This window comes from Sorex araneus, chromosome X (genome assembly GCF_027595985.1).
Source record: "Sorex araneus isolate mSorAra2 chromosome X, mSorAra2.pri, whole genome shotgun sequence".
NCBI lineage: Eukaryota > Metazoa > Chordata > Mammalia > Eulipotyphla > Soricidae > Sorex > Sorex araneus.
In genome coordinates this window covers 346,249,417-346,274,804 of record NC_073313.1, presented here as the reverse complement: position 1 = coordinate 346,274,804, position 25,388 = coordinate 346,249,417, and the positions used below count along the sequence as shown (strand labels likewise).

Genomic DNA, 25,388 nt, shown 5'->3' with positions numbered 1-25,388 from the left:
AAAGAAAAATACTAACACTATCCGTAGTTAAACACATAAACAAGTATATGATTTACATTTACCGACTCATTTATTTAAGTTTCACAGCAATGCCATGGGAAAGCTGCTATTAGACCCATGTATACAGGTTAGGAAATTAAAGTCAGGACTAAATAGTCTACTCAAGGTCCAATGGCCTGAAGTATCCAAATCAGAGTATTTTTTTATTCTTTTGTCGAGGTGGGGGGAATTGGGACTTGAGGCGGCACCTGTTGGTACTCATTGACTGACTATTCCTAGTTCCCTCACTCAGCTCAGTCCTGACAGTGGCTGGAGGACTCTAAGTCAGTCAGCGCTGGGCAAGGCGAGACTAGCCTGGGAAAGGCTGAGTGAGCTGGGGGATGGAGCAAAAGCTCAGTAGTAATTCAAACTAGATGGACAAACAAGCGAGGGAGTTTACTCGTGAAAGAGAATCTTTGACTTAAGGACAAAGGGTGAAGTGTAGACTCTGGTTGACCCCACAGAACCCACTCAATGCTCCTGGCTGCTTAGAGCAGCACCGTGTGGCGGTGGCAGTGTCAAAGGCAATCTTGCTTGTGACAAAAAGATAAGTGAGCCGAACAGCTCCAATTTTTTTTTCTTTCTGGGTGGAAGAGCAACGGATACAAGGATAGAACGTTCTCCTGTATTAGCACTCTAATTAGGGACAATGCCTCTTCATCTGTAACTTGATTTTAGGGTAACTAGAGATCTACTACAAATGATTTTAAAACTTAATTTAAAACTGGAAATCATCTATCTTCTGATCCCCTTTGCCATATTGCCCACCACCCCTGTCCTCATCTCTGGCAGTCGCTAATCTGTTCTTTTTTTCTATCAGTTTTTTCACTCCACACATGTGAGACCAAAAGTACCTTCCTTTCTCTGACTCACTTCACTTGACACTCTCAAGTTCCATTCATCTTGTCAAAAGTAATCAACATTTTGGCCTTCTTTGGCTAACTGAAATTCCTTTGTATCCGTATGTATGTGTGTGTACTTCTATTAGCTGTACACACATAAACACTATATTTTATCTCACTCCTTCTCCCCTAGAATTTTTCCTTTTAGTAATAGTTTGGACGTGTGTGTGTGTGTGTGTGTGTGTGTGTGTGTGTGTGTGTGTTTCTTGGTTTCTTTCTCCTCTTTAAAGCCCTCTGTTGCCAAAAATTTGCTTTCAATACTGTTTTGAATACTGTTTTGAATAATGCTTTCATTACACTGTTGGATGTGTGTTCTTTAACAACTCTAGTTTATGAGGGGTAAGGTTTTTTTATTTTTAAATGTATAGTAAGATGCAAGAGACTCTGTGTCACTCTCTTCCGGGAGCTTGGTCTTATAGTCTCTGGATGTTGGCTGTTGGTGGGATTACACGGTGCCAGGGGCAGTTTGTGGGTGTGGCTGCCAAGCTACTGGGAAATGGGGGATCTGGGTGGAGAAGGCCCAGTCCCAAGCCACAGCCATGTTCAAGGCCACTCTCCACATTTTCGGACGAGCCTCATGCACTAAAGGACCGGCAGAGGAACCCAGGTGTGCGGGACCCGGGGCTGAGATCTCCAAGCCTGCTCGGAATGGGCCTTCTCCACCCCAAATCCCCATTTTCCAATAGCTTGGCAACCACACCCACAAAATGCCCTGGGCGCTATGTAATCCCACTAACAGCCAACATCCAGAGACTATAAAACCAAGCTCCCGGAAGTGTGTGGCCGCGTGACATCTAATAGCCTTGTTCTCCCTCTTGGAGAATCTGACAAGCTACCAAGAGTCTATTGCCCCCACAGGAGAGCCTTGCAAGCTCCCATGGCATATTCATATCTCAAATACAATAAAAGATAAATACATACTTCTTGGAGAGCCCAGCAAGCTACTGAGAATATCCCACCTGCACGGCAGAGCCTGGCAAGCTACCCGTGGCGTATTTGATATGCCAAAAACAGTGACGATAGGTCTCATTCCCCTGACCCTGAACGAGTCTCCAGTCGTTGGGAAAAAACAGGTAAGGAGAGGCTGCTAAAATCTCAGGGCTGAGTTTAATAGAGACGTTACTGGTGCCTGCTCGAGTAAATCGACAAACAACGGGATGACAGTGACAGTGACTGTGATACAGTAAGAAATGCTGCATTCCTGAGAGTTGGAGGAATTTTAAACATTGGGGGGAATATTTGGGGCTTTGTCTCTTATTTTGCAGGCATGGGCAAGTGAATGCATTTGAGAGGATAAACGTTGAATCTGATGAGGGCCATCAATGCATCTCTCAGGCAGCAGGGGGCAGCCTCAGCTTTGCATCCAGTCTGGGTTCTGGAACTACTCATCTTCTTTTGTTGTTTTTTTTACCCAGCGTTTCTGGTACTGTGTGTGTGGGGGAGGGGGGGCGGAGCAGTGCATTGGTGCCCACACAATGCCTAGGACTCAGGACTCAATCCAGGGCTCCTGCATATAAAGTATGTGCTCGGTCCACTAGGGCTCTCTCCTGGCCTGGGCAGGAAGCCTTCAAGATGTGGGGTTCTGAGTGTGAGGACCTCCTGCCAGTTCTGATCTAAGACAGAGCGGAAGTGGAGTGCCCCTCAAAGAATGCATCTTCTGGGAAACGGGTCCTGGATAAGGACCTCTCAGGCCACGGTGGGTCCAGGCAGCAGGGAAACTCGAATGTTTTCTAAAGGGTAGGACCCAGGGCCGTCGGCTCCTCTGAAAGGACACATCTGGACATTTCCACTGTGCAGGCGTGCGAAGGAGGCGTGTTAGGGGTTGACACAGCGGATGTCAATCTTTTAACGAAACTGCTCCTTCCAGGTTGAATGTGGCCTCCCCTGAGGTCTGTGTGCTTTTTGTTTTGTTTTGTTTTGTTTTTTGGTTTTGTTTTTTCTTTTTGGGTCACACCCAGTGATGCTCAGGGCTTACTCCTGGCTTTGCCATCAGGAATGACCCCATGGCAGTGCTTGGGGGACCATATGGGATGCCGGGAATCGAACCCGGGTTTGCTGCGTGCAAGGCAACGAATGCCCTGCCCACTGTGCTGCCGCTCCAGCCCCAGTCTGTTGGCTTTGGGGGTGGCTGCTGCCAGGGTCTCTCCAGACCACACTCGGGCTCCTGGTGATGAGGATGAGTCTTTCCCCGCAGCCGAGGGAACCTGCGAACCATAACAGGGCTCCAGGGGCCTCACTTTGGCCTTTCCCGTCCCGCTGACCCAGGCAGGGGCCCGCCTGTCACATCTCGCCCCGGCTTGCTCAGGGATGGTCTCCCTGGTGGTCTCTGATGGGCACTGTGTTGGCCACAGGGCTCAAGGGGATGAGGGCAGTCGGGGTGGGTGCAGGGGCAGAGATCTGTCTCTGGCAGACCTTGGTCCTGGCCGGCCTGGCCCCCGAGGGACGTGGCCATTCCCCAGTGAGGCTGTAGGTGCTGCCGGGAGAATCTAGGGCCTGAACGATCGCCCAGAGGCGAAGGGAGATACCAAGGATGACAAAGCAGCGAGTATGGTGAGGTGTCAACCACGGGGGCAGGGTGGAGGGGCTGCGGGGGACAGGGTCTTGGGCCCCCCTCACTGAGGATGTGTGTGGGCACGGAAGGCCCCTCCCCTGTGGGCTGGGCGGTTACGTCTCAGATGGGCTCCCGAGTGGGTGTGACCTCCCCAGGCATCCCTCGTGAGCACAGAGCCAGGGAAAGATCAGTAACGGTCAGGGAGTCAGGGAGGCTGTTTGCTCCGGGCCTGACAGCCTCCTCTCCTGCCAACGGGCCTCCTGCTGCGAGCCAGGCCTCTGGGAGTTGACACTCACCGAGTGGCTTTGTGTGAGGAAAGGAAATAGAGCAGGTGTCTGAGAGCGAGCACTGAGGGGTCAGCCTGGACAGAGCGGTGCTGCTTCTCAGGGACACCTCACATCAGAGGACAGCTTTGTTTGGGAAAGATGTGTGTGTGTGCGTGTGTGTGTGTGTGTGCGCGCGCGCGAATGTGTGTGTGGCTACGTGAGTGTGTGGTGTGAGTTTGCATGAGTCTGTTTGTGCATGTATGAGTGTATGTATGTGTGAATGTGTTTGTGTATACGTGTGAGTGTATGTATGTGAGTGTGTGTATTTGTGTCTATGTGTGTTTTTGTATATGTGTGAGTGTGTTTGTGTATATGTGTATTTGTGTATATGTTGTGAATGTGTTCATGTAGATGTGTACTTGTAAGTGAATGTGTTTGTGTATATGTGTGTTTGTATACGTGTATATGTGAGTATGTGGAGTATATTGAGTGTGTTTGTGTATATGTGTGTTTGTATACGTATATGTGTGAGTATCTGAGTGTTTGTGTATGTGTGTTTGTGTATAAGTGCATGTGTATGTGAGTGTGTGTGTTTGTGTAAATGTGTGTATGCATGAGTGTGTATGTTAGTGTTTGTGTGTGTATGTGAATGTGTGCATGTGAGTGTGTGTGTATGAGTGTGTGTTTGTGCGCATCTGCGTGTGAGTGTATGTGTATGTGTTGCTGTCGGATGTGTGGCACAGACAGGCTCCGGGTGAAGACACAAGCTCCACGGTGGAGTGACCCTCTGCTTGAGGCCTGTTCCGGGAGTCCCACACACCACCCCCACCCCCATGAGTGGAACATGGAGCTCCTCACCCCGCCCACCCGTGATGTGTAAAGTGCTCAGTGGGTGGCTGGGCCCCGGGAAGCAGTCTCTGGCTCTGCTCTCTGGGGGTCTGGTTACAGCCCACCAGCTGTGGGGGCAGGTTCCTGCAGGCCAGACCCCTGTTGGGGGCCTGGTGTGGGTGCGGGGTGCGGGGTGCTAGGGTGGGGCGGAACGGGCACCCGGGTGCAGGGTGCTGGGTGCTGGGGTGGGCAGGGCCCGGTGCAGGGCGAGGGCTGTGGTCTGCGGGCAGGTCTGGGGTGTGGGCTGTGGGTCTGTGTCCTCACCTGCCCGGCTGCTTGGTTCCCCCCTGTTATCTCTCCAGGCTGCAGACCAGGGCGTCTCCGCTTTCTCGGAGATGACCGGCCCTTTGCTGCCCAGGCCTGGGTGTCATTTCAGCCCACATCTGATCCTTCTCCCCGGGGAAACGGGAGGACGTGTGAGCTGTCTGTGCTCGGTGCCTGCTCCTGTCCCCACTCAGGGTGCACGGCTGAGACTGGGTCTGAGCCCACCCGCCGGCCCACCCGCCTGCTCCCCTCACGTGCCCGCTGCTGTCATTGCCCAGCGGAGACGCCATGCTGTGACCTGGGACAGCTGCCCCTGGCTAGTCTTACCGAGAGCAGAAACCTCAGTTTCCCCAGTCAGCAGCTCCGTTTTAGCTGCCCCCATCCTACCTCTCACCTACACCTTAAGCATTTCTGCAACCCCCTGGGCTTTGTCTTAGGATAGAAGTTTATCCCTTCCCAAGGACCAGAGATTCTGCCCCAAACCTTGGGCTCAAGGGAGGGCTGAGAGATAACGGGTGGTGGCTAGTGGGATGGACAGTCAGATAATCATATCTCAGGGAATGCTTGCTACACTCACAGTTTCTGGAATGTTCTGGGCTAGCGCATCATCTGTTTGCTGTCAGGGTGGTGAGGGGGACCCTCCTTTGGCTGCTGTGTGTCGTGTGTGTGGGGACCCATCTCCCCCGGATCGCAGGAAGGTCTGTGGGAGAAGCCTCACTCCGCGGAGCGAGTCAAGCAGTGGGGTCTCTGAGGGGTCTCTGCGGGGTCTCTAGGGGGTCTTCACGGGTGGCAGGAAGCTCGGCGGCTAGAAGGACCTGCAGAGTAGCCTCAAGCTGGAACACGGGGGCCAGTGGCTCAATGTTTCCCGAAGCCCTTGACTCTCTCCTAGAGGGGCGTATGTTGATGCTTCGGTCTGTGTTTTGGCAGGACCACACCCAGAGCGCGCCGCCCACCCTCCAGCCCTCCCACCCCCATTTCCAGGTGCTAGAGGAGCAGGAAAGAGGGAGAGCCGATGAGGGCTGGGTTGTTCGTGAGAGTTCCAAGATGAGGGAGCAGCGCTTCAGGGTAGTGATTTCCAGGAGTCAAAGTGACCCTCAGCTTCTAACCGTATTTGTCGGTTTCAGGGGTTGCCGCGGCAACAGTAAACTGGCCCGTGGGCGGGTGTGATTGCCCTTGTGCAAATGCATCGCAATGAACACCTCCAGGCGCCAGGCGCCCCTTGCATGATCTTGGCTCCAGCAAATCTTAGGCTCCAGTGGGTCTCAGCCCTCCCCGGCCCCTTTGGGTGGTCTCACCAGTGTAACCCCTCAGCCCTCTGGCAGAACGGACCCGGCTCCCCTGCCTGCGTGTGTCGGGTAAGAGACCTGATCGCAGTGAGGAGCTGGCCACAATGGGCGGGAGCTGATGTCCCCCCCGTCTCACGCCAGGGCTCCATGGTCACTAGTCCGGAGTCAGCACAGGGACGGTCACCTGTGCAAGAACCCGGTGGTATTTGGCAATGCGGGCACTGGGGACCATGTAGGCCCAACAGTTTCCTGGGTCCCTCCTCACTGAGTTCCCAATACCCACACCCCCTGCTGCTCTCTCCCTTCTCACCGGCCCGGGGAGGTGAGTGACAGGCCAAGTGGGGGCGAGGGGGGACGGGGAGGACTGGGCTCCCTCGGACACCTGCCCCGTGAGCAGGTCCCCCTTGTCTCCTGGCCCAGGTCCCCATCTATTCTTCGCTCTGCAAAGTGCCATGGAGAGAATGTGCTCTGACCTCCCACCAGGCTCCAAGGGCTCAGCGCCTTGCATACGCGACCTCTGGGTTCTGTGGCCAGGGGGCCCTGCCACCTTCACGCCAGGTCCCTGCACCGGTATTCCGTCATTCCCATCCGGCTTCCTCCCTGAGGCACAGCCGGTCACTCAGAGGGCAGAGAGCGCGGCTTCCTTCTGGCTCCTGGTTTGTGGGGGTTCGGGAAGGTGCAGTCAGTGTCTCAGATAACCCCCCACCCCAAGAGTGGATGGTGGTGATGTTTGGGTGGAGCAGACCTCTACCCAGGGGAGGCGTGGAGGAATGAGAGCGAGACAACTTTTTCTGCAAACACACGGGGTTTATTTAGGCCAGCATGCAAGCATACTTAGAAGCAGGCAGGGGCTGAGAGCCCTGAGCTCAGGGCCTCTGCATCCCGTTTATCTGGGCCAGTTCCTGTCCAGGTGGGGTCTGGCCCAAGGATGCAAACTGCAAAGCTGCTGAGTTGTTACAGAAAGCAAACTAGCAAGTTAGCAAAAAGCATTCTTCAAAATTTTTTTTTTTTTTTTTTTTTTTTTTTTGCTTTTTGGGTCACACCCGGCGATGCACAGGGGTTTCTCCTGGTTCTACACTCAGGAATTACTCCTGGCAGTGCTCAGGGGACCATATGGGATGCTGGGATTCGAACCCGGGTCGGCCGCGTGCAAGGCAAACGCCCTACCCGCTGTGCTATCGCTCCAGCCCCTCAAAATTTTTTTTAACCCTACGTCTGCTGGCTCTTTCAATCCCCACTTCTGGTTGTGAGTATCTCTAATCTTAGAGATTATGTAGGGGGTCTTCCAGGGCCAGGCTTTCATATTGCTGTCTGATCACCCTAAGCTTTATCTGATTTATTCTATCTTGTACGCAAGTGACCAATTTATTCAGAATGCAGGGTCCTATAGTAAGGAGTAATAATAGGATAAGTAGGGGACCCATTGGAGCAGATAATAAGGTAGTAAGCCAGGGAGACTGGGAGAACCAAGATTCAAAGCATCCTTTTTGGGTATCATGCTGGCGTCGTCGGTCCTTGAGACGTTTGCGGAGGGCTGCCATGGACTCTTGGACCACCCCGGAATGGTCTGCATAAAAACAGCATTCCTCACCCAAGGCAGCACATAGGCCCCCTTCCTTGAGAAAGAGGAGGTCCAGTCCACGCTTGTTCTGAAGCACTACTTCAGCCAGGGAGCTCGGTGACTCCTGCAAGGCAGAGACAGATGTTTCTAAAGCCTCAAGGTCTTCTTGGTCCACAGCCTCTTGTATCTGAGACAGTTGGGAGGAGGTGTGGACAATAGAGCTTATCCCTGTACCTATTCCGGTTGCCACTCCAAGCCCCATCAGTATTGCCAATGAAAGGGAAACAAGTTCCCTCTTGTACCGGGGGTAGGGCAAGAAGGGATTCTCAAATTCCTCTGGGCTGTGGTACAGGATATGTGGATAGTGTTGGACCATTACACAAAAATGGGCAGAGGCGTTAAAGAGGGTGGTGGAGACACGTGGCGTAAGGCCAGTATCACAAGCCCACCATCACCCATAGCTGGGTGAGGCATAAGTGTCAGTGGTATTGAGTTCTAGTACCCTGGAACATAGATTTTGCAGTCCTACCGGGGCGGTTCCTATGCATGTTCCATATCCCCGGACGTCAGGGAGAGTAAGACAGGTTTGGCGTCCCAGTGGCAAATGTCAGTAGACTGGACAGTCCCATTACTAGTGATGCCTTCATAATAAGGGGGGAACCGCAGATAGACAGAGCCAACAGGAGTTTGTAAGTTCCCCATGGGTGGCATTGAGGGCTGAGTAAGCACCCTGGACAAGGGAGTAAAGGGCGGGGGAACCACCGGGCAGAGCTGTAATTGTGGGAGCCTTGGTTGGACTTTCTGCCAAGGGGCTTTCTGCTGAGGGGGTCGGGGAGGGAGCAGGGATGGGAGCCCTAGTAGGGTACTGCTGCCTGTGGGTAGGGACAGGCTGAGGTCTGGGCCTCATCTTGTTGGGACCGATGACCTTGGTTCATTAATTAATTTGAGCCTAATGGTAAACCATAAGCCCTCATCATAGCCCTCCTTGTAGATACGGAGCCCCCAGGGATGGCCTTTGTACCATTCAGAGAGAGTACCAGGTTTCCGGCCCTGTTTGGTAAAAGAGATGTTCAGAGGATTGCAGAGAGGTGTAGTTCCACATGGGGAAATCTTTCCGGGAGCGATACAGATCCGTCTTCCTTCTGAGGTAAAGTTTTTGCATACCCTAATCCAGTCCCAGGAGGAAGAGGGGTCCCAGTGAATATGTCCGGTGGTTTCGCAGCCCCAGGCTTTACAATAAAAGAACTCCGGGCCCCCACAAGTTAAGATTTGCTGTTGTGTCCGACCGTCCTTTGGGCAGACATAAAGACCATTGACGGAGCTGACATCGGGCTTGGGGATTTATACAAAGGAACATACTCGACCCGGGGTTGCGGGTAACCTTAGCATTTAGAGGGATATTTCCTAGGTCCTCAATAGTGGGCAGGTCCCAAGTATCCAGCCCCGCTGCTAACTGGCATACGTCTGGGTGTAACGTAGGCCACCATGTTCCAGGAGAGTATTTTCCCTTAAGAGACCAGACTACCTGCCCTGTGGGGTTTAGAATCTCCCAAGCCAGGGGTTGGGGGGCATGGGGGTTATCTGGGGAGGGGAGGCTACCCCGAAGGGGGTCTGGACTCAGGGCCAGTAAGACTATGAGCAATAGTCTCATCCTGCAGTAGAGCTTGGTTGCCTGACGAGCCAGATGTGGAGGGCGTTACTGGGATGTTACTTGGCAGTCCACTCGTCAGCAGGGTGATGAGATCATCCAGGGGTAGTTGCTGAAGCTCTGGGCTGGAGTGAGCCGCTCCGGTGTCGATCGAGAGCTGGCTTGAGCTGGCTGGCGTGGATCCAGGCCGAGATCCCATCTGCCTTGACAGCAGATGGAGTGATCAGAAGAATGACATATGGTCCTTTCCACCTGGGTTCAAGGTTCCGGACTTGATGGCGGCGTACGTACACCCAGTCACCTATGGAATAAGGATGAGGAGACACGGGGCCAGGGCGGTAGGCCTCTGAAAGACTACTCCAGATATACTTCTGGATGGCCTCCAGAGCCTTTAGCCGTGGCACCAGTAGGGCTGAGGGCATGGTCCTGACCCCCAACCCATGCTCAGTCATGAGTTTGAGTGGGGAAGGCCCCCCATATAGGATCTCAAATGGGGTGAGGGTCCTTCTAGAGGGAGAAGGGGTATTCTGGGCATGGAAGAGGGCAAAAGGGAGGAGCACTGTCCAATCTCTTAAGCCAGCCTCCATTGCCAATTTGGTAAGGGTCTCCTTAATTGTCCTATTCATTCTTTCTACCTGTCCTGAACTTTGGGGTCTATATGCACAATGTAGCTTCCAATTGAACCCTAAAATCTTGGCCAAACCTTGACTTACCTGGGCCACAAATGCAGGTCCATTATCAGAGCCTACAACCTTAGGCAGTCTGAACCTGGGAAAAATTTCTTCCAAAATATTTTTGGCGACCACCATTGCAGTTTCCTTCTTAGTGGGAAATGCCTCAGTCCATCCGGAGAAGGTGTCTACAAACACTAACAAATACCTATTCCCAAATCGGGCTGGTGTAACTTTCGTAAAGTCCACTTCCCACAGGTGCCTGGGCGATCTCCTCGGCTTCGCGTGCCATGGACATCCTCAGTCCGTCTTGCATTTATCATGTTGCAGGCTTCACAGGAGGTGACAATGTCCTGGGCAAGTTCTCTTGCTCGTCCAGGCGGAAGGATGGGCAAATTCTGGTCTTTAAGCAGTTCCAAAAGCACTCTGGTACCTAAATGGGTCCAATGGTGAGTGAAAAGGAGAAATTCATTTACCTTGGCCTCCGGTTCCTCCTCGGAAGTGGGTTCCAGGGCTGTCAGGATGTCGACGGGGGATGCAGGAGGGTCCTGGAGTGCTGCCTCGAGAGCCTCCGAGTCGGCTCTCCGAGTCGATTGCCCTCGGCAACTGCATCGTCGCCTCTCTGATGTCCGGGGCAGTGAATGATGGCCAGCTCCTTTGGTAGATGGGTGGCATCCAGTAGAGCTAGGGTTTCTAATTTACGCTTGATCTCCTTGCCAGCGGACGTCAAGAGCCCCCTTTGCCGGTAGATGGCGCCATGAATATGGGCAGTAGCAAAGGCATAGCGGCTATCAGTGTAGCTGTTGGCCCGTTTCCCCTGGGCCAAGCGGAGCGCCTGAGTCAGGGCTATTAATTCTGCTTTCTGAGCAGAAGTTCCCGCACGGAGGGGGGCGAACCAGACTGTGGCCTTGGGCCCCACCACTGCCGCCCCAGCTCTCTGCTCCCCCTCTTGCAGGAAGCTGCTTCCATCAGTAAAGAGAGTGAGGTCTGCTGGAGGCAGGGGCTCGTCCCTTAAATCCAGTCGGGACCCAGTTTCCTCCGTCAGGATATCCTGGCAGGTGTATGCTACAGGCTCATCGGTCTCTTCAGGCAGCAAAGTGTCAGGGTTAAGGAGAGCTGGGCTGCCAAGGGAGATGCGATCCTTATCTAGCAACAAACTCTGGTAGTGAGCAATACGGGTGTTCGACAGCCAGCGGTCAGGGGGTGGCCTGACCACACTTTCCAGAGTGTGAGGGGCTCTCAGAGTAATTTTCTGCCCCAAGGTCAATTTGTCTGCGTCTTTTATTAAGAGGGCCGAGGCAGCAATCACTTTTAGGCAGCGGGGCCGCCCAGCTGCAACAGAGTCCAATTGTTTCGAGAGGTAGGCCACAGGCCGCTTCCATGGGCCTAAAGACTGGGTTAGCACTCCCCGGGCTGTCCCGTTCCTTTCTTCCAGGTATAGAATGAAAGTTTTTCCACATTTGGTAGGGCCAGAGCTGGAGCACTGAGCAGGGCCTGTTTCATCTTATCAAAAGCCTCCTGCTGGGGTTTCTCCCATTCGTAGGGCGTGTCTATCTTGGTGAGAGGGTAGAGGGGAAGAGCCAGACTGGCAAAATCTGGTATCCAGAGGCACCAGAACCCCGCTGTCCCCGTCCCCAGAAACTCACGCAGTTGTCTCCTAGTCTGGGGAGGGGGAATCTGAATCACAGTCCTCTCTCTAGCATCAGTCAGCCACCTCTTACCCTCTTTAATTTTATACCCCAGGAATGTGACTTCAGTCCTACAAAGCTGAGCCCTTTTAGCGGAGGCACGATACCCTAACGAGGCAAGAGTCTTTAGTAAAGCTTTGGTCTCTGCTTCACACTCCTGCTGAGTTTGAGCGGCTAGCAAAAGGTCATCTACATATTGCAGGAGGGTTAAAGAGGAATGTGCTGATCTGAAAGACTTCAAGTCCTCATGCAGGGCTTCATCAAAAAGAGTGGGGGAGTTCCGAAAGCCCTGGGGAAGCCTTGTCCAAGTGAGCAGCCCTGAGATGCCCTCTGCAGGATCAGTCCATTCAAAGGCAAAGAGGCAATCAGGGTGCAAGCGGAGACAAAAGAAGGCATCCTTCAAATCCAACACGGTATACCATGTCCGGGAGGGGTTGAGGGTGCTCAGGAGATTTTAGGGGTTGGGCACTGTTGGGTGGATTATTTCTACCCTAGCGTTGACTTCCCGGAGGTCGTGCACCGGCCGTTTTCTGACGGGCAGAAGGGAGTATTCCAAGCAGACTGGCAGGGGACCCGGACTCCCCGTTGTATCAGCTTAGTTATGTGAGGCTTGATCCCTTCCCTGGCTTCCCTACTCATGGGATATTGTTTGACTTGAATTGGAGTAGCAGAAGTCTTTTTTTTTTTTTATTGAATCACCATGTTGAAAGTTACAAAGCTTTAAGGCTTAAGTCTCAGTTGCATAATGCTCGAACACCCATCCCTCCACCAGTGCATGTATTCCACCACCAAGAACCACAGTAAACCTCCCACCCCACCCCCGCCCCCCAGCCCCCCCACTCCGCCTGTGTAGTTGATAAATTTCACTTTACTTTCTCTTTACTTTGATTACATACAAACAAGAAAAAATCACTATTATTGTTTGGAGCTTCCCAACCAGAGTCGAACCTGCTGGAAAAGAAGCATTTGATAGTTTGTTTTCCACTGATGCGAATGAGGAGATATGAGGTCGTGTGGCCACAGTAGCGGCCGTGAGGTTCTAGATTTCTGTATTTTAGTATTTTAGTGACTAAGTCCAGAGGGCTTTCTGCCAGAGGTTGCATCTTTGCTAGCTCGTACCTCTCTGTGGAGTAGCAGAAGTCTTTAAGGATGCCACAATGGGAGGCTGGGCTACTGCTAGTCCCAGGCCACCAGTCTCTGCCCATGCTTCTGGAAAGTCCTGAATCCAAGACTCTATACTAGTAACAGAACTAGCTGATGTGGGTTCATACAGCTTGTGCTTATCCTCCAGAGATAGAGTCAGAGTATTCACCACCGGTGGGGCCGGGGGTGGTGTCAGTCCTGCTTTAGTCTGGTCAACGATGGGGTTTAAAAATTCAATGAGGGGGCTTGGTTCCATAAAGGTTATTCGGGCCCGCAACTTGGTCAGTAAATCTCTTCCCATCAAGGGGGCTGGGCAATCAGGGAGGACCAGGAAGGAATGATGTGCTTTCCCATTTCCCAAGTCCACCGTCCGTCTGGTAGTCCAGGGACGAGACCGGCTCCCATTTGCTCCTCGGACTAGAGTTCTTCTGGAGGAGGGGGGGCCCAGTGGTTGTTGAAAGACTGAGTAGAGAGCCCCTGTATCCAATTCAAAATTTATGGGAGTCCCCTCCACTTGAAATTTTACCCTGAGCTCGGGGAGGGGATCCGAGCCCCGTCCCCCCAATCATCATCTTCCAGAGCCAACAGATTAGCGGTGCGAGTGGGAGGGCCCGCTCGTTGGGTTGATAGGGGTGGCTTTGGTTTCTTTTTGGGGCACTCCCGTGCCCAATGGCCCCTTTCTTTGCAGTAGGCACATTGGTCAGATGCCAGGTTTGAACGACGCCTAGGTGGAGGGCCCAGGTTCCCTGATCTGCCTCCCTGTCGAGCGTCTGCAGGTTTCCCTATATCTACTATTGTGGCCAAGATTTTAGTCAACTCCCAATTTCTTTCTCTGTCTCTTTCGCGCTCTTTTTCCTCTCTCTTTCCGTTTCTTCCCTTTCTTTCTCCTTCCTCTCCTCCTTTTCCTCTGGAGTCTCCCTTTTATTAAAAATCTTGTTTGCCTCCTTAACTGAGTCCCTGAGGGACATCTCTTGCAGGCCCTCCATTCTCTGCAACTTCCTTCTTATGTCCACTGCGGATTGACCAATAAAGACCATGGTTACAGAGGCCTGCTGTTCTTCTGCCGTGGGATCGAAAGGGGTGTACCTTCTGTAAGCATCAAACACCCTCTCTAGAAATACGGAGGGATCTCCTCAGGCCCCTGTACCACGCTCCTTACCGTAGCCAAATTGGTGGGCTTGCGCCCAGAGTCCCGGAGACCGGCAGCCAGAGTCTGGCGATAGATGTGGAGGTGTCTCCTACCTTCAGGTGTATTCGGGTCCCACTCCGGACGCGTCAAGGGGGAGAATTCATCTAACAGATTTGGCATAATAGTAGGATGTCCGTCCGGTCCCGGAACATGTTTACGGGCATTGGTCAAGACACTTTCTTTCTCAGCCGTGGCCAGGAGGACAGAGAGAAGTTGCTGACAGTCATCCCAGGTGGGATTATGAGAACTCATAAGAGAGATAATAAAATCAGTAAGATGGCCAGGATCCTCTGAAAACGGGGGGGTTATTGTTCTTCCAGTTATAGAGATCAGAGGAGGAAAAAGGCCAATATTGGAGAGTTGGCATCCGCCCGCCCGCCCCATCAGGAAGGTCCGGACCAAACGGGCGTAAGGGAAGAACAATAGCCTCTGCCTCATTCTGATCATCAGAGGTCCGAGAGTGGCCCGGGAGCGGGTGCCATACGCCGGGCCCGAGGGCGAAACAGAGGAATCTGGAAGAGGCGCGGAGATGGATGGGGGGGATCAACGGGAATAGGAATAGGCGGGGGCAGAGGCTGAGGGCCAGGTACCAGGGATATGGAGGCAGTACCTCAAGGAGGAGGAGGTCCTGTGACTCTGGGAAGGGAGGTTTCAGCTGGGGATAGAGAGGTGGGTGCGCAGGTTGAGGGGCACTCAGGGCTAGGACAGGACTAGGAGTAGGGGCAGGTACGGGAGTCAAGGTGCCGGAGGGGAGGAGGAAAGGTTTGACCCCAGAAGGGGGGTCTTCACAGAGATTCTGCCAGACCAGGATGTAGGGTTCCTGATCTGAATGTTCCCCCCGAGGCAGGGTCGGTAGATGACTCCTTTTACCTGCAAAATAAGAGGAAGGTAGAAAGACCCTTCGTGGGGGCAGCTAACACCGAAACCAGGCCATTCAGAGGAGCCATTTATTCCTGCTAATAATCAAGGAAAGATTCTGTGCCCGAGAGCGAACTTCAGACCAATGAGAGAGAGTCAGAGACAGTGGAGTAGAGGGGGACTGCCCCATAGTGAAAGAATCCTCGTACAGGAAAGGTCCAACGGCGACCCAACCTAGAATGAAGAAACACTCCATCGCTTGTCCCTTAGGGGACTTCAGAAGGAGAGAGAAATAACAGATCGGCCGATGTCCAGATTTCCTGGGATGGACCAGACGTAGATCCTCCGGATCTACCAGATAGGAGACAACCAGGCTTCCCTGGTCCGCCTCCGCCTCTGGGGCGTCCCCCAGGGCTGCGACTGATGTCACTTGGACACGTCCGTCTGACACAGACCGCTACAGATATCCCAGGAAAGGAGCACTCAGACACAGGTCCAGATTCCAGATTCACGTGAATAAGAAATGTGCACGGAAACAAAAAGGAAACGGTACCGAGAGAAAAGAAGGGCGCCACAACTTACCCCAAAGGGAGCCTCGGGGTGGTCCCGTCCCGCGTCCTGCAGGCAGGGTCAGATCTCGGTGGGACCTTCAAGTGTTAGGGTGGAGCAGACCTCTACCCAGGGGAGGCTCGGAGGACCGAGACTGAGACGACTCTTTCTGCAAACACACGGGGCTTATTTAGGCCAGCATGCGAGCGTACCTAGAAGCAGGCAGGGGCCGAGAGCCCCCAGCTCAGGGCCTCTGCATCCCGTTTATCTGGGCCAGTTCCTGTCCAGGTGGGGTCTGGCCCAAGGAAGCAAACTGCAAAGCTGCTGAGCTCTTACAGAAAGCAAACTAGCAAGTTAGCAAAAAGAATTCTTCAAAATTTTTTTTAACCCTACGTACGCTGGCTCTTTCAGTGAGGGTGGAGGGGAGTGTAGATGGTGCATGGAGTGGGGGGAGGGGAGTGTAGATGGTGTGTGGGGGAGGGGAGTGTATATGGTGCGCGGGGGAGGGGAGTGTAGAGGGTGTAATGGGGAGGGGAGTGTAGATGGTGCATGGAGGGCGGGGAGGGGAGTGTAGATGGTGCATGGAGGGAGGGGCAGGGGAGTTTAGACGGTGCATGGAGGGAGGGGGAGGGGAGTGTAGATGGTGTATGGAGGGAGAGGGGGAGTGTAGATGGTGCATGGAGGGAGGGGCAGGGGAGTGTAGATGGTGTATGGAGGGAGGGGGAGGGGAGTGTAGATGGTGCATGGAGGGAGGGGGAGGGGAGTGTAGATGGTGCGTGGGGGAGGGGAGCATAGGATGTACCTAAGGTGGGAGGCACTGGTCTGTCCTCAGGCAGCCTTGGGGGGTGACACTGAGGTGACAGGTAAGTGCTGCCCCAGCAGTCCAGTAGGCAGGTGGCCGGAGGCTGGGGGCCCTGTCCATGGTCTGGGCACCCAGCCTGTCTCCCTGGCCCATGTCCCCCTGCCCCACTGGTGCCTGAAGGTGCCCTGGACCTTTCATTTGTTTCCTCCCTCACCAACCCCAGGGCCGTGCCTCTGACCTCTGGGTCTCCTGCCTCCTCTAAAGGGACTTGCTCTGGGGCGGGAGGGATAGTCCAGTGGGCAGGGCACTTGCTTTGCATGTGGCTGACCCAACTTTGATGTCTGGCACCTCCTATGGTCAGTCCCCTGAGCCTTGCCAGGAGCAGTTCCTGAGTACAGAGCCAGGAGTAGCCCCCGAGCGTTATAAAGTAAAGTGACTTCTCAGGCAAGCGTCCAAGGAGACTCCCAGCTATTTTGTACTTCCCTGTGGTCCCAGCCTCATTGCCCCAAACCTTAGGGGTCTCCTGCGTGTAAGGTTTGCTCGGGACCGAATGGCAGCCGAGATAGTGACATTCCCAGAACTAAAGATCCTGTGCCCCCCAGTGCGGATGACAGGGACTTATGGCCCGTCTGGTGACAGGAAGCCACCAGGCTGCATTCCATGCTTCCTCACACCCACCCTACAGATAACAAAAGGCCAGACCAAGGGCCCTGGTCCCCCATCTCTGTTTCTCTTTAACTGCTGAGACAGCTCAAGATCCCACTTAGCCTCCCAAGGTGCGGCTCTACCCCCGCCTCGCCAGGGGCCGGTAGGGTCCCCCTAGGAGGGCACCCCAATAAGCTTCTCTATTTCCACACTTCACTCTCTCTGTCCCTCTGTCTGCACCGGGTGAGGTCTCTGACCTGTCACTTGGCTGTGGGTGGGGGCTGAGAGCTGTTAGGCCAGCCAGTTTGCCAGAGCCAGACTCTTCCCTGGGAGACTCGTGTTTGGCTGGTAGTGTTATCACTGTTATACGTTATTATATGTACCATGATGATTATTTTTCAGATTCCACGTGTGCGGCCAGCCAGGCTTTGTCTTATTTCCTTAGCACAATGCGCACCACCGGCTTCTGTGCTGTCAGTAATGGAAAAGGTTTCCTTAACACAACAGGGAAGCTTCCGTTTTATATTTTCCTTTTGTTTTCTGGGCCCTTCCAGGCAGAGCTCAGGGCTTACTCCTGGCTGCACTCAGAAATCGAATCAGACTTGGCTGTGGCACAAGGCGCCTTCCTGGCTGCACTCTTTCCCGCCCCAGCTGTTTACCTGTGCATCCGCTCACCTCGGGGCGTTTTCCCAACCTGGCTACTGGGGGTGGAGGAGAGGCGGCTCGAATTTCCCACTGCCTGCCAACTCCTGCCCAAGTCCCCCTGTGCAGCCGCGATGCCACCAAGGGGGCAGGGGGCCAAGCACGGAACTGCTGACTCAGGACTTTAAGTCCAAGGAGAGTCACCATCTGTGGCCAAAGAGTGGTCAGGAGGTGATGGACAGCTGTGAGCAGTTTGTGTGTGATGGGACAAGGGCTCTCTGTACCCACAAAGCCGTAGCAGGGGCCAAACCGGGCTCCCGGTCGCCCTCTGGTGGCTGTCGGTGGACTCCACATCTACTAGGATGCCAATTCTACTAGAGTAGGGAGGCCAGGGATGATTCCAGAAAACCACCATCTGGAGCCTCTATTGAGGCCACACGCTTTGCATGTGCCTCCTTGTTGAGCTCTTGGACCAGATGTGGCCGGTAAAAGCTGATGACAGCCCATTTGACACCCAGGGAAACCGAAGTGCCGAGGGATTCAGAGATTCCCTTGAAATGGTGAGGCACCTCCTCACGTCTAGTGGGGAGGCAGCTAGCTTTGGACCCCGGGCTTCCTGGGGGGATCTGGTCACTGTGGGAGCCGTGTGAGTGAGGAAAATTCTGTCGAAAGGGAAGATGCTGGGGCCACAGTGATAGGACAGCAGGTTAAGGCTCTTGCCTTGCATGCGGCCAACCTGGTTTCTATCCCCGGCACTCTACATGGTTCGTGAGCACCGCCATGAGTGATCCCTGAGCACAAAGCCAGGAGTAGACCAAAAGCACTGAAGGGTATAATGCAGCTGCGCCCCCCCCAACAAAGGAATAAACTTTCAATGTTTATAGTTAACCATGCCTTATTAATTTATTCACACACTGCCTTCCTCTTGCCAATGTTTATTGAGCGCTTGCTATTTGCTGTACTAATAACAGCCCAGATAACGGTCCAGCAGAGCTGTCCTGGCTTCCTCCATCAGACGCTAAAGGCTTTTTGGGGTCAGGGCAGGGGGGCAGGGCAAGGAGCCGAGGAGGGGGTTTGCAGATCCTGTTCCCCATGTGCTTCCTTGCAAACCTGCTTCTCAGTCCCAGGGGCCCGGGTGAGCAGGTGCGTTCCAGGGTGAGTGCCGAGATGCTGGCCACACACCCTCCCCGGGATGCCAGGGTGTGATTAGAGAGACGGGTTCCACCCCAAGCTTCCCTCCCCCCTCGGCTCTAATCCGACATGGCCCCAGAACACACTGTAATAATTTGTCACCCATTTCCCAAGGTAGAATGCACTGCCTCTTAATTATAAGCCCCAGTGAGAGATGAGTAAATAAATATGCACGCCAGTCTGAATGCTATAATTAGAACTTGCGTTTGGCTAAAGAAAAGTAGCTACGACGACGACGATGTTTTCATCCCAGGCCTCTGCTGGAGCAGCACGGAGCTGCTGCTAGGGAACTCGCTTCATGTGTTAACACGTTAGTTTCCGTTGCGGGCTGGAGCTAAGCAAGAAGACAGGCTTCTGCCGGCGCTGCTGGGCCGGGCTCTGCCTGCCGCTGGACACTCAGCGCCGCTTCACTCCCAAAGCCACGCACACATGATGATTTTCCATATAGATTTGCTTGCTTGTTTGGGGCCACACCCTGCAGCGCTCAAGGCGGACACTGGGCTCTGTGCTAAGGGATGGATGCTTCCTGAGTGTGCCCCAAGAGATAGCCAGCAGGTGTGTTGGCCGAGGGGCAGGAATGTCGTCGAGATCTAGAAGTCGGCTTGGAAGTTGCCGGAAGTTGAATGGGAGTCTGGCTGGCGGGGGTGGGGGTGGGGGGATGGAGAGGGAGCTGGTGCTTCGTGGGGACAAGGTTCCCATCCTACCAGATGAAGAACTTGGTGATCGGTGGCAATAATTGTTGCACATTATAGATGTGTTTAATATCTCTGAGCTGCACTTAACTTGTAGAAAAGTTTAGCTGGTCAATCTTGTGTTATATATCTTCTACCATACATAAAGGAAAAAGAGTTGAGGAGGAAGTTGGAAGATTTCCCGTGAGTCCAGTTCAGAAAGAAAAAAAATAAAACAAAGCACATGCTAGCATTGAACTCCTTGGAATGATTAGCATTACTTACTTTGTTTCATTCCAGACAAACTCTAGACAACAGATGTTTTAGGGGAGGTGGTGGTGGTGGGGTCTGGTGAAATCCCATTTTCTGGGTAATTTCTGTTATAAAATAAAAATGTGTCTGGAGAGCTTATTTGGACAAGGAAGAAGGTCACATGGTAGTTACATGGCAGCAAATGCGCTTTGAAATTTGTCATAATTGAGTCTTTGAGCTTCTGTATAACTCCCCTTAAAAGGCAGCATTTCCTTCCTTCCTTCCTTCCTCCCTCCCTTCCTTCCTTCCTTCCTTCCTTCCTTCCTTCCTTCCTTCCTTCCTTCCTTCCTTCCTTCCTTCCTTCCTTCCTTCCTTCCTTCCTTCCTTCCTTCCTCCCTCCCCCCCTCCCCCCTCCCTCCCTCCCTCCCTCCCTCCCTCCTTCCCTTCCTTCCTTCCTCCCTTCCTTCCTTCCTTCCTTCCTTCCTTCCTTCCTTCCTTCCTTCCTTCCTTCCTTCCTTCCTTCCTTCCTTCCTTCCTTCCTTCCTTCCTTCCTTCCCTCCTCCCTCTGTCCCTCCCTTCCTTTCTTCCTTCCTTTCTTTCTATTGTAGTTTTTAGACTATATTTGATATTGCTATTTGAATAGCCAGTGGCTATTCCTGGCTCTCTGCTCAGGAGTGACCCCTGGCGGTGCTCAGGGGGCTGTATGTTGTCCTGTATGTTGTCCAAGGTTGGCTGCACATAAGGCAATTACCTTAACCCCTGTACCGTCTCTCTGGCCCCCAAAGCCATCATTTTCTTTTCTCAGCATCGCTTTTGTATGATGTAGAATAATCTTATTCCATTTGCCTTTGCAAACAGGGCAGCGATCTCCTCCCTGTCTATCCAGATCTGAAGGACACTACGGAAAATCGGATGCCTTCCTTTTGTGATTGTCGAAGAGACGAAGGGATACACTGGAATGGAGAATTTATAATGGTGTTGCCTTACACCTCACAGATCTGAAAATCATTATTGGAAAAACACAAGCTTGTAATTTCCTTAATTGCCCATCTGAGAGGCTCCACGGGGCCTGGAAAGATGGAAAAATGTACTGCCAAGGTAATGGCAGGAGAGGTGCCAGGTGAGCTAACTGAGGTAAGTTATACTGACTCAGAGACAGTGGGGCCTACAGCTAACATCTACCCAGCTTATTTTGGGGGCCTACTGTGCATTACATCTATCTTAAAGATTGCAGTTTCTGCAAATTTCTATAGAGCAACGGGGCGGGGGGCAGGGTAGAGAAAGGAAATAGAGAGGAATCTTTGGTATTTGTCATCAGCAAAAGCCTCTTTATTCATCATTTATTTCAAGTCATGCAGAGAAGAAATACCAATTTTGTATTTGTACTATTTCCCCCTCCTCCTGCCCCAGCTTAAACAGTGAGTCTCTTGAACATGAGTTGAAATTTAATTAAACTGAAAGTTGACATAAACATTCTGCAGCTTCATTAGAAAAATCCAAAAGGGCTGGTGCTGGAGAGATAGTACAGCAGAAAAGGCATTTGCCTTGTGGGTGACTAACCCAGGTTGGATCCCTGGCACCCCGTACAGTCCCCTGAGCACTGCCAGGAGAGAAAACAGTGCAGAGGCAGAGTCCCCCTTGAGCATGGCTGGGTATGGTCCTCCCAATGTTTTTTGAAAGGGGCCTCTAGGAAATGAATAGACACTGTATGACTTTAATAGCTGGAAACATGACCAAAGACAAATACAACGGGTCAAACATATTTACTCATTAACATAAAACATTGACAATGATAATCAACCTTTTTTAGGGATGGGTCACAGCCATGTGCTCAGGGATTACTCTTGGCTCTGTGCTCAGAGAATTACTCCTGGCAGTGCTCAGGGGGGCCATATGGGATAGCGGGAATTGAACCCGGGTCAGATGCATGCAAGGCCAGTGCCTTACCCACTATACCATCTCTTCAGTTCAATGATGACACAACTCTTGAACTTATTGAATGCAGTCTGAAAAGAATTGGGGGGAAATAACCCATATCTGAGGAATCTAAGAAAACCTGATTGAAATTCAGGAAGCACCACTGCTGGCTCCGTCTTTGAGACAGCGGGGGCCTCTCCCGAGCCTTTTGCCCCCTCTCCTGGGCCCTCTCTGTCTGCATGATGGATGAACTTTCCTTTGTACCAAGTTACCCTGCTAGAAATCCCCGGCCTGGGGGTCCCATCACAGCGTTAGCTGTGTCAGTTCAGCCTCCCCGTTCTCCGCTTTCTTCCAGGGCGCAGTCTCATCCCCGAGCTGGCCCCTGCCCTGTAATTTCACACCTGTGTGTTGTGATTTTCCATTTATCTCTCTCCCCAACTTCCTGTCCCCATCGATCTCTGGTTGTAACTTTGAGGGCCTGTGTGCACTTAGTTCAGGGTTCCATCACCTTTAGGCGAGGGTTCTGGAATGACTCTTGTTGGAACCTGAGTGTGCACGTGGAGAAGGGCTGAGAGGCACGCGTGGTGATGCTCAGGGTTTACTCCTGACTGCTCAAACATATTTATGTCATATTTACTCATTAGCATAAAACGTTGATAATGATGATCAGATGGGCCGGTCATGTAATGTGATTCAGAGACGACCGCTGGACTAGAGCTGTTACCGACTGGATTCCACGGGACGTCAGGAGACCTAGTGGCCGCCCACCAACTAGATGGTCAGATTTCTTCGTCAAATCCCTGAATGAACGATTTGAGGCTCTTCCTGTTCCTGGAGCGAGCAGATATCATTGGGCTGCACTAGCTTGCGACAGGGACAAATGGAGATGTTACTGGCACCCGCTTGAGCAAATCGAAGATCAATGGGACTACAAGTGATACAAGTGATACAATGATGATCAATCTTTTTTGGGGGGATGGGTCACCGTAGTGTGCTCAGGGATTACACTTGGCTCTGTGCTCAGGAATTACTCCTGACGGTGCTTGGGGGGACCATTGAGGATGCTAGAGCTCGACCCCAGGTCAGTCACGTGCAAGGCAAATGTCCTACCTGCTGTACTGTCCCTCTGGCCCCCCGGATCATTTCTGGAATGAGAGAAAGAGAAAACAATACTTAGCTTGATCACATCCTGAGGCCGAGGTCACGGCAGTGCCCACAGGCAGAGAAGTGATGGGGGCTGAGTCCACTTTCTTCTTGGCCTCCAGCCCTGGCTGTGTGTCAGCTGTGCTCGCCAGGCCTCTGTCATTGTTGCCCGTCTGATTGTGAGGAAGATGTGAAGGGGCGCAGTCTCTGCTCCCCACGGCTCCCTCTGTGGCCTCTTGGCCCCAGCACTCAGCCGCCGGCGGCCCAGAGACACACTTGCACACAGGCGCTTGCTTGCCGCTCCCGGGGTTTATTGCCTAATGATATGACAAATTGCATGGGATGCAGCTGCCTTGTCAATGAGAAAGCAAAGTAATTAAGTGTTAAAATTATATTGCTTCTGGGCCCCGTGCTGTGCTGGCTTCGTGTCAATGGGATGACTCTCAGAATCCTCAGCGGCCTGGGTAAATGGTTCATCGGGCCCCAGACAGAGGAAGGGCGCCTCCACGGTCAACAAGACCTTCTGGACCTCTAATGACAACGATGACAAATGGGTCCTGCTTCCTCCTTAGCCACCATTCTGTGTCACCCGCAGGGAGCAGGGGCACTGGTCAGGGATGCTCAAGGCCCTGTCTGCTGAAGGGGGGGTGGTCCTCTGCCAGCTGACAGCGGGCACAGGATGCTGGAAGTCAAGTTTGAGGTGGACTTTGCTGAAAGGTAAAGTTGACAGAGCCTTTCTGGGTCTCCCCAAAGCCCTGGCATGGCCGGGGTCTTGGTGCCCACTGTGCATGCAGCCCGGCCTGCGCTGTACCCACACACTGTCCTCCCTCCCACACCGTCCACATTTCTGATGCCGAGACCAGCTGCTCTGTCCCGCCACCAGGGCCCCTCTTTGTTGACAAAGCTATTAGGTTGGCTGAAAATAATGGTGACATCAGGCTGGAGAGTCGGTGCGACGGACTGGGTACAGGCTTTGCAGGCAGGAGGCCTGGGTTCGATCCCCAGCTCCCCTTGTCTCCCCTGAAAACCGCCGGGAATAACATCCACACACAGACCTGAGCGTGTTAGGCATGTTCCATACCAAAACCCAAACCCAACCAAACAGTGCAGTATCGTAGCAAAATTTAATGAAATTTTATCATTGACATAGCATGAATTAATGAATCCTAACCACTTGAGAGTATAGGACTCGATGTCATGAAATAAGGGGCAGCCTGTGCAACTCCAACCACTCTCAAAACCTGAATGAAGCCCTTGCTCCTTGCAGCATAAATTCTGCACCCGGCGACCAATCACCGAGTCCTCCTGTCCCTCCACCAGTCGCTGGGTCTTGCTCTGTTTCTTGAATGTGCTGCCTCCAGCACCTCAGGGAACCGGAATGTGTGTCTGTGTGTGTCACTTAAGGTCAGGCTTTTGAGTCCCACCCGCATGGCCGCTCCCGTGAGTGTCTGCTCCTTTCCTGCTCCTTTCCCCAGCTCCTGGTGTCACTGTGTTCTGTCCCCAGCTCTGGCATCACTGTGTTCTGTCCCCAGCTCTGGCATCACTGTGTTCTGTCCCCTGCACTGAGTGGCCTCTGAAAAGGTATCTCGGGGGGTGGGGTGCTCTGGCCCCTGCTGAGCATGAAGCCTGCCTTCAGCCCTCACCCGCAGTGCCCAGACACAGCCCCTCACTGCCTTCGGGTGGAGACCATGGCCCCACACCTTTGACCCTGGGGTCACAAGGCACATGGTGCTCTAGAAAATCTTGGGGGCTGCAGAGGAAGCACAGGCCGTGAGCCTTGGAAAGAACGGGAAAAACCCGAGAGCGGGCCGGTCTCTAGCTCTGACGAGACGCTGTTGGGATGGGCGTGGACGCAGAGGAGGAAGTTGCTTAACCAAGTCTGAGTTTCTCCCTTGGCCGGGCTGGTGGTCTCTCACTTGGTCTCCACGGGTGGCCGGGTCTCTGCCACTGAGACATCCCAGGAGAGTCCCAGCAGCGTTAGTTTGGGAGACTTGGCGGTGCTCTGTGGTCCCTGCCTTTGCCCTGTGTTCACGATGGAGGTCTTGGGGCCTCACCTTGAGCGAGCGAATGAACAGGTGCAGTCATGGCCGCTCTGCTGCTCTGTCTGCTACCATCACTGAGCCTTTGAGGGACCTGAGAGCTCTGTGTGTGTGTGTGTGTGTGTGTGTGTGTGTGTGTGTGTGTGTGTGTGGTGGGGGGGAAGTGGGCAGTGAGAGGCACCAAGTCCTCCCAGCTGGCACCGATCCCAGCTGTGACCAGCAGGGAGCACCTCCCTCCCTCCCCATAGGCTGGCAGGCGTCACCTCCAAATTGGCACATGGCAAGCAGGGCTGCAGGGGGCCTCCACAGCTGGAGGGGACACGGGCAATGCCAGACAGGCTGCTCTCGTGTTTCCATGTAGCATCTCCAGTCCTTGGCTCAGAAAGGGCCTTTTAACTCCGGGATGAGTTTGCCTTCCGGAAGACGATGATGACAGATATTGTGTCCTTAAAGAATCACTCACATTTGGCTGCTCTGCAAGCAGGAAAACAAGCCCAAAGAGGCATTGTACGGCTGATTCAGAGTTGGCCGAGGCTGCCAGGTTCACCGTGAGTGTACAGAGAGAATGAAAGGGGTCAAGTGG

At 53.2% G+C, this 25,388-nt stretch overlaps 1 pseudogene; it reads right to left on the bottom strand.

Annotated features, from left to right (window-relative positions):
* Positions 1 to 7,064: 7,064 nt before the first annotated feature.
* On the bottom strand, positions 7,065 to 24,851 carry LOC129399924 (uncharacterized; annotated as a pseudogene).
* Positions 24,852 to 25,388: the final 537 nt, after the last annotated feature.